This window comes from Etheostoma spectabile, chromosome 5 (genome assembly GCF_008692095.1).
Source record: "Etheostoma spectabile isolate EspeVRDwgs_2016 chromosome 5, UIUC_Espe_1.0, whole genome shotgun sequence".
In the NCBI taxonomy this organism is placed as follows: domain Eukaryota; kingdom Metazoa; phylum Chordata; class Actinopteri; order Perciformes; family Percidae; genus Etheostoma; species Etheostoma spectabile.
In genome coordinates, this window is record NC_045737.1 from 27,162,116 (window position 1) to 27,175,293 (window position 13,178).

At 39.5% G+C, this 13,178-nt stretch overlaps 1 long non-coding RNA gene across 1 annotated transcript in view; it reads right to left on the reverse strand.

The window, feature by feature from the left end:
* Window positions 1–10,549: 10,549 nt before the first annotated feature.
* Window positions 10,550–13,178, reverse strand: part of LOC116689563 (uncharacterized) — a 13,570-nt gene continuing 10,941 nt past the window's right edge. Inside the window, exons 2-3 of the long non-coding RNA XR_004332037.1 lie at window positions 13,102–13,104; window positions 10,550–10,627 (exon numbers count right to left, since the gene is read on the reverse strand). This is a non-coding gene — a long non-coding RNA (uncharacterized LOC116689563). The remainder of the gene's footprint in view (window positions 10,628–13,101; window positions 13,105–13,178) is intronic.

Below are 13,178 nucleotides of genomic sequence, written 5' to 3' on the forward strand. Positions count from 1 at the left end.
GAATAAGTCACTTCTAGAGAAAATATATCATGAGACGTTTCTAAAAAACTATTTGTTTTCTAAAAAGATTGCACATCACATACATCAGTCTGACCTTTCATTTGTAAAGAAGTACATGGCGTGTTTTTGCATGTTTTCAGTCTGTTTAGCTGGAAATGGATATTATGTAATCGCTGTTAGTGGTACCAAAACAGAAAATATTTAGGTCAATAATTGGTAAAAATAAATAAAAATTGATTCTCCCTAGAATACATTTTTTTAGAAATAGAAACTTTTTAGAAACAATTCAAAAACAATTATGATACCTACATCCGTCACACCTAATACTGTGTGAATTAAACATTTGACAGGTCAAAAATTAGTGTTTTCTTGTTTTTATTATGAACTTTTGTGCAAAATAAACATAACAAGGATCAAGCACGGATCAGAATGTAAAGCATCCTCCAATGCAGTTGTGCCTCTGGTTTTTCAGTCATTTGCATTAAACAATATATAGAAAAGAATGCATATAGGGTAAACATTTTTATATTATTTTGACTAGATTTTAGTTTAGTAGCCCTATTTTCATTGTTGGAGTTAATTTTAAATCAACAGATCTCAACAGATTATCTTTTCTTTGTCTCTACAAAGTGTCACTGAAAATAGTTACAGAGATGTTAAATGATATTGCACTCATTACTCTATACTGTACTGTACATACATTACCGTACACTACATTTGACATTTTGTAATGTCCATGTACTGTAGGAGAGCAGGGAAGGCAGAGTGATGACTGTGCTGGAACAAAAGAGATACATCTTGAACCCACTTCCTCAGAAGAACACTCTTGGCTTTCACTTCACTCCTCTGAGGTCTGTATGCTGGGAGCCCGCTATCCTCCCACCCTTCCTTATCCACCTCCCTGCCTTCCTTTTTCCCACTCAATCCTTTCCTCTCTCTTCCTTTTCCAGCCCCCTCAACCCCTCGGTTAGTGTAACTACCCAAAACATCTTCATCACACAGCACAAAAAAACGGATGAAAAAGAAAGTGAAGATAGGAGGTTGGCCAACACACTGATAGAGATTGAGAGGAAACGGTAAGAAGGTCTACTGGGGCTGGAGGGGGGAGGGGTAGAAGAAGAGTGAAATGAGGGGGGGGAGTAATATTAAGGGGAATGGTAGAGAGTTGGTCTTAATATGCAGACTCAGAGGGTCACTGTGTAGGCAGCAGTGTGTTGTTTGTTTTATCAGTGCCCCACTGGCGCTATGGGATGGGGTTTGAGTGAAGGCCAGTGGCCTAAGCTTGCCATGGAGGGTCCAGTGATGAATGTTCAGAGGCAATCTAGGACACTGCAGCAGAAACACCATCAATTCAGTACCAGTATCATAGCACGACTGGGAGGAACCGTACTGTGGAATGTGTCTTCGTATATGTGCGTAAATGTGTGTACCTACAAATTCCATTGTGTTTAAGAAAATTTGTGTGTTTTAAAGTCGTATAAGGGGGAAGGGTTAAAAGATTACAGCTGTCTCTTGGCTGTGGGAAGTAGCTGAGCAATGCTTCCCATTGGTCATTCCCATGAACCCTTGCTCTTTTAAGGGGCACGGTGGGAGGCAACAGCGAGGACAGAGGAGTGTATCACCACTGGCTGGACCATACACGGCCAAACTGCCAGCCCAACGTTGAGAAAAAAAAAATCTTTGAGAATGCATACGTTTCTGACTCTCAAACTACTGATGGCATTGATTGTGGCATGCATTTTATTCAAATAACAGACAAATACTTTCTAAAACATTACACAGACATACAAAAAAAGTCCTGAACATGCCCACACATTTTTTTTATTCCCACACTCCTTCAACTATGGTTAATCATCAGCCTGAGCCCAAGATTCATCTCCAGGCCTCATCCCAGCCACAACACCAACCACTTATCAACAGGTTTTTCTGGATGTGAGGTCTGCCAGGCTCTCTGTGCGGAAGGCACGATTAGGACGAGAGGGGTGGGCATTACGCCTTAAACAGCAGCCAAAATAAGACCCACACGGTCATAAGGGCAAAGAATCCCTAGCACGTCATACATTTTAAAGGGCTTGTCATGGTTTTACTCCCATTCCCTGCAGCAGAGCATATTTACTGTGAAGGAGACCGCACAAATAATCATGTTGCTTTTGCCCTAACTGTATCAAAATGTTTGGGGAGCTTCAAGAGACAGCTAAACTTCTTAGTCGCTCACTGTCACAGAGATAGAAAGGATGACTTCACAGAGCTTTTCCTGAAGGAGAAACATCTTGGCTGAATGTTTCTCTCCCTGGCACTAGCTAGCTGGATGTCTCAGTTAAAGAGTATAGCCTGTGGAAAATGTTTCTGTAATTTATTTGATCACATTAAAATTGGGAACAGATTTGTTTGCTGTGACAATGTTTGTTGAGTTAGGGGCAGCCAGACTGTCTCCCACAGTGGCCTGTTGGATGTGTGTGAAGCTACAGACAAGTTGTCTGTAGGCCTCCATAAACACCGTACTTTACCTTAACCAGCGCTGTCAAGGAATCTGTTCGTATGGGCTTAAGAAAACATCACATATATGGAATTTTCCTACCTCACCATTAACTATTATATGTTTTAACCTGGAATCCAATTATGATTATTAGTGCTTTTTTGATGCATAGAGCAATCATAACCACAAAATGTCCCATTTCTCCTGTAGCCTCACAAAACATTCCACTGTTTTGAATATATGGTTAATGGGATGATCAAAGGGCTCCTTGACCAGCGAGCCAAAATATCCTCCTATCACCTCACAAGAGGTTGACTAGCACAAGCTTCCAAACTTCATATGTGTTTCCTGTTTCTAGACAGCTGATGCATTGTCATCAACAGAGGATACTGCAACGTCAATGTATTATTGCATTAGCATGATCCATGCGACTATATAGTTGCCTCTGTATGCTGCTAGATCCCACCATGCCAGTAAGGATGAATGGTAGCTTCTTATTTAGTGTGTTGTTTCTTGGTATTTTTGAATTCACACCCAACCCTCCCACTTCAGAGACCGTTTGAAGCCCATGACACATTGTCTGCTGTCCAAAGAACACAGGAGACTCAAATGAGCAACGGCTGGCTTTCTCACATTCCTTGCAAAGCTTGCACATAAAGGTCATTCACAAATGAAAGATAAAATAATCTCACAACGACACACGCATCAGCACACAGTATTGATTAAAAGTGGATGGCCAGGTGGGTGCTGTGGCAAACTTTCATATAAGAAAATATAAAGTAGGGCTACACAGAAGTCACAGTTTGGTTCAAACCTCGGTTTAGGAGTCACTTTACAAGTTTGATAAATTGGAAAAAAAAGTCTAGGATACGTTTCTCATTTATTTTGAACAGACATTAGTGCAAGTGTCAAAGACGGACACACTCCTCTTGGTGGGGACTGAGGTTGCATTTGGCAACTTTGGTGTAATGTTGATATTTTTTTTTATTAAAAAAAGGCAACATTTCAAATATGTCTGTATTAGACTGTACAGACACTGAACGAACACTTTTACTAAAAGACAACAGTTCCTAATAAAAATAAATAAATAGAATAAAACCCAAATACAACTTGTGTGTTAGATGGGGTGTTACAATTAGTTTCACCTTGGTTATATGCCAGTGTAAATGCCCATTCTGCTTTTGCTAAAGGATGCTTGAAAGCAGAAGGGATAAGAAGTTGGGCTCTAGTTTGTTTTTTCCTTATCCTGTTGATCGGCACATCTTAATGTGCGTTAACATGTTCATGTGTTTTCATTCACATCCAACAACTAGAGCTGTGATGGTATAGATTTGTTTCTTACAGTGGTGAAGAAGCAACATATGGCAGTTAACCATAATCCAACTGTTACAAGAGTAGGATAAGTTAGAGTGAGAATGGCAGGTGCATGTGTTGCATATGTTCATTTCACAGACAGTTCAGAAAGCTCCATTGTCAAAGTAAAAAAATAAAAAGGTTTACCAACATTACCAAGTCTAGCATCTGAGCTGAGTAGACAGAGAGCAGAGAGGGTGACTTAGCAGTCCATTACTTGTTGCTCTCTCTAATATAGGCTGCTCTGTTTTAGGCTACAAACCGTGCATGCAGGCTAAAATTCAACCATGCGGTTTTGTCGGAATTAAGCTACTTTATAAGCAAAAGGAAATCTACTAGCTCCTAGGCTAAAGTGCAATGGTAACACACTGCAGCAGTAATGTTAGTGTCCACCTAAGCTGAGAATGGAGAAATGTCTTTGCTTTCCCTACCGTGTATTATTTTACATTATACCTGTAGAAATAATTCATAATAATCTGACACGCAAAAGAAATCACCCATATATTTAATGGACTGTCCATCCTCTTGTTCAAAGCTGAAATGACGAGCAACTTAAGTTTTTTTCCCTCTATAAACTCTTTAATGTAGGATAGAAAACAGTCAATGAGGATAACTAAAGAATGATTATGGTGTTCATTATATTTCATTTCACAAAACATACGCGTGCAAAAATGTGGGTCCGCGTTACGTGCATCAATCTGCATACCAGTATTTTGCGTGTGGCTGCGTGCACCGAACCATGACCCATTATATAGTCAACATTTACCTTGAGTTGGTAGTAATGTCCCGTTCTGTGAATAATGAGATGGTATCAGATGTATTTATTTAGTTTTTTGTTCAAAAAGTCACACACTGAAGACCAAAGGCCTCATTTAGCTAAACAAACTGATGTGTAAATTAGTTTACTTCAGAAAGAGGCCTTGGTGGCTTTTCATTTAGTGATTTCAAAGACACAGAGCAAGTTTCAAGATAATTACCACACAGACATTCACCATGTTGGGTTTGTTCAAATGTCATCTGAGGAGTATAAGTGGTTTAAATTACTTTTGAGAGGACTGAAACTTTAATCACAAAGAACTCAATATGTGTTACAGAATTTAGATCCTATTATTAGCATAAATTAAACATTTATTCCACATCATCAAAGTGTTCTGAACAATGCTTTGTTTTCCTTTTTTTCTTTTTTAAACTGATTCAAACATAGTGAGTATATGCATTGCAAACAACATTGAACTGAAAAAAACATTTGGAGGTAAGAAGGTGGAGAGAAAGGTCTCTGCATGTAAAATGCTGGGTGGGCAGGAGGAACGTCTAGAATAGACGTCTATTGAAGATCAGGCTCAAAGACCATGTCCCTCAATGCCACTGCCAGTCTCATGCAGACGCCAGAGCAATATTATGGCTCTGGCGGAAATTAATTGTGGGCACAGAGGGTTCCTGTTGTAGCGCAAGACAACACTAGTGTCAGAGAGGGAATAAGGGCTGCGGCCTCTGGGCACAGGCCCATGCCAAGTAAACATTACCAGCCAAAGGAATATTTTGTAAGATGTCTTTGCGGCCTCACCTAGAGGTTCTTTGATTCTTATTCAAAAATGAAAATAAAGGCTTCTTGATAGTTTCAGAGTTGGAGTTGCAGAGACAAGAATTGGACCTGACAAGAAAAACACTCATAAAAATGAATGAGGCCCTAAAAGGTTTTGAAATGAAGCCTCTTTACATTAAACTGTGGATTATGAAATGGAAAAACCCGAAATGAATTCTTTTTTTCAGCAACTGAACAGTGGAGAAGGCCCACGGGAAAGGCAATCCTTTTCTCCTATTACACCTAAAGGTTAAAACGTCATCGTTGTTATCAAAATGTCGATCTGCTGTAAGATAGTAGGATGTCCAAATTTCTAAAACTTTTACCTTTGCAGAGACATCAAACTCTTAACATTAGGAGTGGACATACCTTCTGCTGATAAGAGGATAACAGGGGCTCTCTGGAAGTATAAAGCAAGGTCTCTGGGTGGTTGAATGGCCTAAGGGCCTGTGTAGAGAAGCTACTTCACACTGACCACTACAGTAATGGACGAGCACATATTATCATTATGTGTCATTAAGGAAACAAGTGTCAGTCACCAAAAAAGACCATAGTTGGACGTGTGCGTGTGCGTGTGTGTGTGTGTGTGTGTGTGTGTGTGTGTGTGTGTGTGTGTGTGTGTGTGTGTGTAAAATCAGATCATCTATCCGTTCAAAGTGTACTCACTAAATGCATAACTAGCTGCCAGTCAGACAACTGCAGGTAGCTCCAGAACTGAATGTGAAAATGTGGTGTTTCTATGCTGTGCATTGTCAGAATCAAATCTGATATTTTCATTTATGAAGAACGACACCGCTTAGACTATGCCATATGTGTATGTAATTGTCTTCCATATATGATATCTGGGAATGTCACCTTTTTGTTTCTCACCTTCAGTCAGACCAGTGGGAGAAAGCACATACAGTAAAGGTGACACATTTTCACCTTTTTTCCTCAAGCTGAGGCTTATTTTGCATTGCCTGAATTGTATTACTCATTGTATGCAAGTGATCTTCAAACGACTGTGATCATCCTTTCACAAACCACAATCTTTTGTAGAATCTTATCGTTTTGGTGCATAATTCTTGTCATGACCAGCCGGCAGTTGCCTAATTTTTGTAGGATGTCAAAACAAATTAGTGTGCATAAGTTTTAGTACAATATCAAAAAAACCTATTCATGAGAATGTTTTGGTTCTGTACATGAATAGAGGAGCAGCCTTTTCATAATTAATTTTTTAACAACAAAGTGTATTCTTAATGTTTGACTTTAGACTCAATGTGCAACATTATTGCCTTGACTTTAACTGTCTTACACTGTCAACGCCAGTGGTGCAGCTCAGTGAGCAGGCCTGGACCACACTCAATAATGTACTCCAACATTTCCCCTGTTATTGGATAGAAGACCGTAGAGAAATTATCAAAACTGAGAGCCACAAGTTTAATAAATGGAAGCCATGTATTACAGATGCAGAAGTGTGTCATTTCAGATTATAGTTGTCTATCAATCTTGATATACAGCTATAGATCTAGAATTTGATATATATACAGTATTTATAAAATAGTCAAAGTTATTTCATTCGTTATATACAGTGGGGATCAAAGCTACAGGAACATATTTTGAATTAGCGGTGCTGACAAATTTCCAGAGTGAAGTTTTCAGCCAAACTAAACCACCACACATCTAACTGCATCCATAACAATTTATTGAGCTGTATAGAGATTCAGTTCATTATAAATAGCCTATCCAAGACAATAGTTAGCTATAGACTACTGACCCGGAAACACCAGAAAATAATAGACCGTTATTGCTATTCAAGCATATATAAATTTCTTTCTTACCCATACTGTCAAGATGAAGACAAAATATCTCTTTAATAAAACAAAGGCACTTTGTGGTGTCAAAACAGTACTAAGGCTTCGATAATAAAACTGGAACACGTGTACACGCTCCACAAGCATAAAAACAAGAATAAAGTCCATAATACAAAACCGGACCAACTAGGCATGAGTAACGCAGGATAGAGGCACACAGCTGCAACAATGGCACAGAATAAACACATCACTTAATTATATTAAATCAAATGAAAGTTAAGCAATCCAGTCAGTGCTGACACAAACATTGAAATAGAGGAAGGCAGCCATAAGTTTTTGTAGCATACCAATAGCAAATTTAAGGCATAAAGATATTGGGGCGTATGAATCAACAGTTCTTAACAGGGCCTAATCATTTTATAACAATACGGTAGGATAATTAAATATAGGTGTGACTTCTTTCTGGTTTTCCAATAAGTAGGCTTTGAACGCGTGTAAAAAAACAACAACACAATTATCTCCAGTAATTCATATAAACTTTCAGTTGAACGGTTACTGAACAGTTGATGCCAATTTACTGCACGGCAACAGCATAATAATAAACCAGTATTCTTACCTTGTGCTGCGGTCATAACACAAAAAACAAAAAAAAATCCTCATCTCCAAAACGTCTACTAGGAAAAGTGTGACCCCGAGGCTGCGGCACTGAGTTGACGTTGTTAAGGTTCCCTCCGCGGCTGCCCTGGTGCTGCTAGCTTGGCTAACAACTTTAGCTGCCTGGTTGTCTGTTGCTAGCAGGGTCGCTCTGGGAGTGTGGAGGTGAGGTGCTGCTGCTACTTCTTTTGGTTACAGTTGCTAAGTTTTCTGCCTCCGATCTTTTAGGCTTTTTAGCCTTTAGTTGATTTAGAAAGGAATCCAAAATGCGCTTTTGTACCATGGCTAGCGACCTGCCGGGAAAGTTCTATCTTCACTCATCAGCGTCAGAGGTACGCAGCTCGCCTCGCTCTTGGCAAAATCGGCAGATTCATTCTAATCAAATTATCTGTTTATCTCTTACTTACCATATTGTAAAATATATTACCTTTAATTTTGAATGACAGGGATTAGGTTTGTACCATGTACCACCGTTTGGCCATGGTGGGGATAACAAGTATTTGATTTCATTAAAACATAACCAAATATATGACACACTGGTATCGGATCGTTACTTGGTATCGGCCGATATGCAAGTTCAGGTATCAGAATCGGTATCGGGAAGCAAAAAATGGTATCAGTCCATCTCTAGTGCCAAGACTTGGCCCCGGCTTTGTTTTTAATCTTCAGTTTTAACAAATACCAACACAATAGCTATTCTCTGATTCTTAGAAAATGAAGGGATTCAGCCTCCAGGCTATCCGCAAGATATCTTTTTTTTTTTTTTTTTTTTTTTCAAAACTCTTTTTATTAGCATTTTTTCAAAAACAACAATTTTCAGTGCAATTGTGATCTGTGTATAGGACAAAAGTAAGGTTAAAATAAATACACACACACATACATATGTACATGCACACACACACACATACATACATACACATATAGTGCACCTACTGTATACATAAATACATGCATACACACACACATAAAAATATATAAAGTAATTATTTTGTAAGATATCTTAAAAAAAGCATTTAACGTTTAAATTATATAACATTGGAACCTAACACTTTATTGCTATGAAACATTTAAATGATAACTATCAAGTGGAAGAGTGTTTGCCATCTTATATTTATTCTATATTCCTAAGGTTAAAGGCTGGAAAGGAGAACTTTTGGAAAACACCAGTAACAATTTTTAATTCCCACAAAATCTAACAATCTATCTAATCCAAACTTCTACACTGCTTATTTTGTGCTGCTCTTCTTTCCCCCATAACGAGTGTAATTTCACACATTCTCAGCATTACCGCTCCTCTGAGCCACACATGCACCACTTACAGACCAATGGTGCTGATTAAAAAAAACATCTGACATCAGCAGTGGAAAAATGAACAAACGCCTTGTGTCACACTTCCGACCCCAGGGTGAAAGAGTGCAAATGAACAAGTGATCAACTTGCTCACCTTCTAATCATCTGTGTAATGTAACTTCATTGTCTGCACTCACCTGTGTCAGCTGCAAAGGCATTTTTTTTCTCTGTTCCTTCATTACCCATTTTTGCCGTCGCACCCTATGTGACAGATTGTACAGTGTAAGCCCCGCTGGTGCTTTTGACACTTGATAAAACATATCAGTTAAACCAATTACAGTGAACAAGGCGAAGAAGAAGCAGCAGGGTTTACGTAGGCCGGCATATACGTGTGGTTGTACAGCAGGTGAAATGATCTCATCTCTATTGTCACACGAGCGCTGACAGTGAAAGTCCAGTTCAGATTTTATTGTTGGCCAAAAAATTTTTAGACTGCCCTCATAAAAAGTCTAGCGTAAACCCTGAGAAGCAGAGTTTCTTTTTAATTATTATTAACTATTTTTGTTCAAGTCCATAAACTGTGACTAGTAGGCTAGTTAAGCGCAAGAAATACCACACAGCAAACAGTTCATCATGCTCCCACCATGTTCTGCTCATGTTCTATCAAATATTTAGACACATTCATGAACTAGTTCTTGAGATTAAGATTTGGGGAGTTAAATAAAATAAATTGGAATATAAAGAAATAAATAGGCTACTGTAAAAGGAGTATGGAATCCACAAATCCACCTGAATGCACCACCGAATTTCCGTCGGAGCCCAAAGGCTTTAACTTTGTTTGTTTGTTTGTTTGTTACATAACTCGTAGGGAAGGCAACATGTTGCTAGCATGGAGGAAGCAGAGGGATGATCTAGTTCTGTTGTTTCTATTTTACCGCCCAACTCCGGCAGTGGCCATAGTCCCTGGAAAAGTGCTGCTGCAGGCTACTTGTAAGCTAATGTTACCCTATGACTTTAGCTGCATGCTACCGGCCGGTGAGCAACGCTGTGTGTTGTTGTTTTGTTGTTGTTGTGCAACAAAGTTTAGGAAAGTGGCTGTATGCTTCTATACATCAAAGGTGGAAAACCAAAACTACGGCAGAAATACAAAGAGCACAAACACATCACATCTGCTGCAGCATGTCCACAGCACAGCGCGTCCATTACTTGAAGCACAATTAAATAAGGCAACTTATCATTTTTGAGGTTTACATAGACCATGGTCTGGTTTCATATTTGACAGTCAACTTTTCAAAATTCATTTGGGGCTACACTCAAAGCCTTCAGGGCTTAAGTCCCGGCAAAATTGGCTGACGCTGCGTCTGGTCCTTTAGTCAATTATCAACTGTGTCAGTCTAAGTAGAGAGGTTCCGATTCCAATACCAGTATTGGAAATGCCTCTGATACTGCCGAAAATGCTGGCATCGGTATCGGCGAGTACTGGAGTCCAGGCACCGATCCAATACCACGTCAATTATTAGAAATAGGAATCTATTTACTGGTTAGTTCGTTAGCTCGGACACAGTTCTTCTTCGCCGCTCTGAAAATAGTTACGCTGCTATTTTAGAGGGGCAAAGAAGAATTGATCACCTAACGCCTCCTTAAAAGAAGGTAACATTAGCGCATCATGTCGGCAGTTTGGCAGTACTTTATTGTGGATGTTCCCACCAGTAAGACAGCGATATGCAAAGAAGCAATTTCTAGGGGTGGCACGAGTGTTGCAAATTGCAAAAACAAAAACACCAGCAACGTAATTAAACATTTGAAGACGCGTCACACTAAAGAGCACAACGAATTTACGAAAGCTACGAGGGAAAAAAAGTACGAACTGCAGCAGAAAACTCTGGAAACTGCCTTCCAGCGACAAGATAAATTCCCCGAAGACAGCCGAAAAGCAACAACGATAACCAACAAAGTTTTGGAGTTTATTGTCCTGGATGACCAACCCCTGTCTGTTGTTGAAAATGTGGGATTTCGCCGCTTAATGGAGCCTTTGGAGCCAAGGTACTGTTTGCCAGGTCGTAAATATATTTTCGAAACTGTGCTACCCAAATTATACAAGACAGTTAGGGAACATGTTTTGTGTATGCTGAAAGACGTGCATGCAATCAGCTTTACCACGGACATTTGGAGCTCCGACGTGTGCACCATGTCATTGCTAAGTTTAACGTCCCACTGGGTGGACAGAGAGTCAACGTTACCCCTTGAAGTGCAGTGCTGCACGCCAACGAGTTCCGAGGGTCACATACTGGCACATTAATTGCCGAAGCAATTGAGGGATGCTAGTTAAGTGGAAAATCCCCAAGTCCAACGTTCATGTTGTTTTGTGCGACAACGCTAGCAACATGAAGAAAGCCATGGACGAGATGGATGTACCAAGTTTGGGATGCTTTGCACACACTCTCCAGCTGGTGTTGCATGAAGGGCTACTGTCTCAGAAGTGTGAGTGATGCACTGGTGAATGGTAGGAAGATTTTGGCCGTTTCAAACACTCGCCACTGGCTACTACAAAGGATATTCAAAAAGATCTCCAAATGCCCACTGTCTGCAGCTGTATTAATTCATGTTTTACAAAGTGTTAAACCTGAGCCAGGTCTTACCACAATGATAATAATATCACAGTCGTGCATGTGCAGTATGATTATTTTTTTTAAACACACTGGTATAGGTACTCTGTATCGGCCGATACCCACAGCACAAGCATCGGAATCGGTATCTAAGTCTAAGCTGTAAAAAAACTTTGATATCAGACAATTCTGCAAAACCCCGGATGATGGTCAGTGGCAGTGATTTTACTGTTCGCTACCGAGCTTCTTCAATTGCCTCAATTCCTACAGTATTTGTGCACGGCAGTTTTGTAAAGGAATGGTTAAGGTTGGGCCAATAAAACTACTTTGTGGTTTGCAAGTTCATGAAAGATCATAGTTAAATGTCAGATACGTAAATCTAAACTTGAACGACTTGCCCTTCACACCCTTCCTGTTTGCTGTGCAAATATTACAGTATTTCCAGCATTTGCACTGTTAGTTGCCAGTAAACATAAGCACTACTGTACTGCAAAATAACACCCAGAAACAAAATAATGGTAAATAATTAAAGGGCAAATAATTATTAAAATTAGTTTAACTACCCCTACATATATCTAAAACTTGATTTACTGTAGCATGCCACACCACTCAATCATTTAAGTTACTAGTGATATCTCTAATTGGAGTGAGTAAGGACATTTTTGTTTTCATTCATTCTGTGATTCCCTCAAATAATGAATCTTCTTAGACACAGTAAAGACCAAGCCATTTGGTTATGAACTTTTAACTCTGAACCTAATGACATCAGCAGAAGAAGCGCTTAAAAGTCTTTTAACTCCTTAGCTAATAACTGTGCTGTCAGTGCAACAATTCTGCCACACTGTGTGCAGCACTGTTGAGGAATAATTTTAATGTACATTTACAAGTAATTCAACACATCTGCTAACTGATCTGTTCAACTAACCTGTCCGACAGTGCCCACCGGTCTTTGCTGTAAATTTCAGATTTTGCCTTCTGTCTCTAGTTTTAGATTCACTCCTTCATCCCCGCAATCATATTACATGTGAATTCAGGATGGGAGAGGAGGTGGTAACTCCCAACTTACTTGGCAAAGTGTGTAGTAAGCGATAGGATGTGGTTTGTGTTGATGGTGATTAGGATAATGATGATGTCTATGCGGCTGATGTGGACAAATTGTGTTATGATGGAAGAGGTGTTGATCATGGATTCAACATGCCTGGTCAGTGGTCACTTTGCCCTTTATTGTGGGTATTTGTAGCTTCTTCGTCATTCTGCTACTTTTTTAAAATTTTTTAGATGTTATTGGTGCTGTGCTTTGTACACTTGGAAATGCCGTCCACCAGTGACTATTGTTGTTCTTCTAACCCACTGGTATTCAGATACCTCCCCCCATCTCCTTCTGTTTTGTATGAATATGTCCCCCCCCCCGAATATCACTGGCA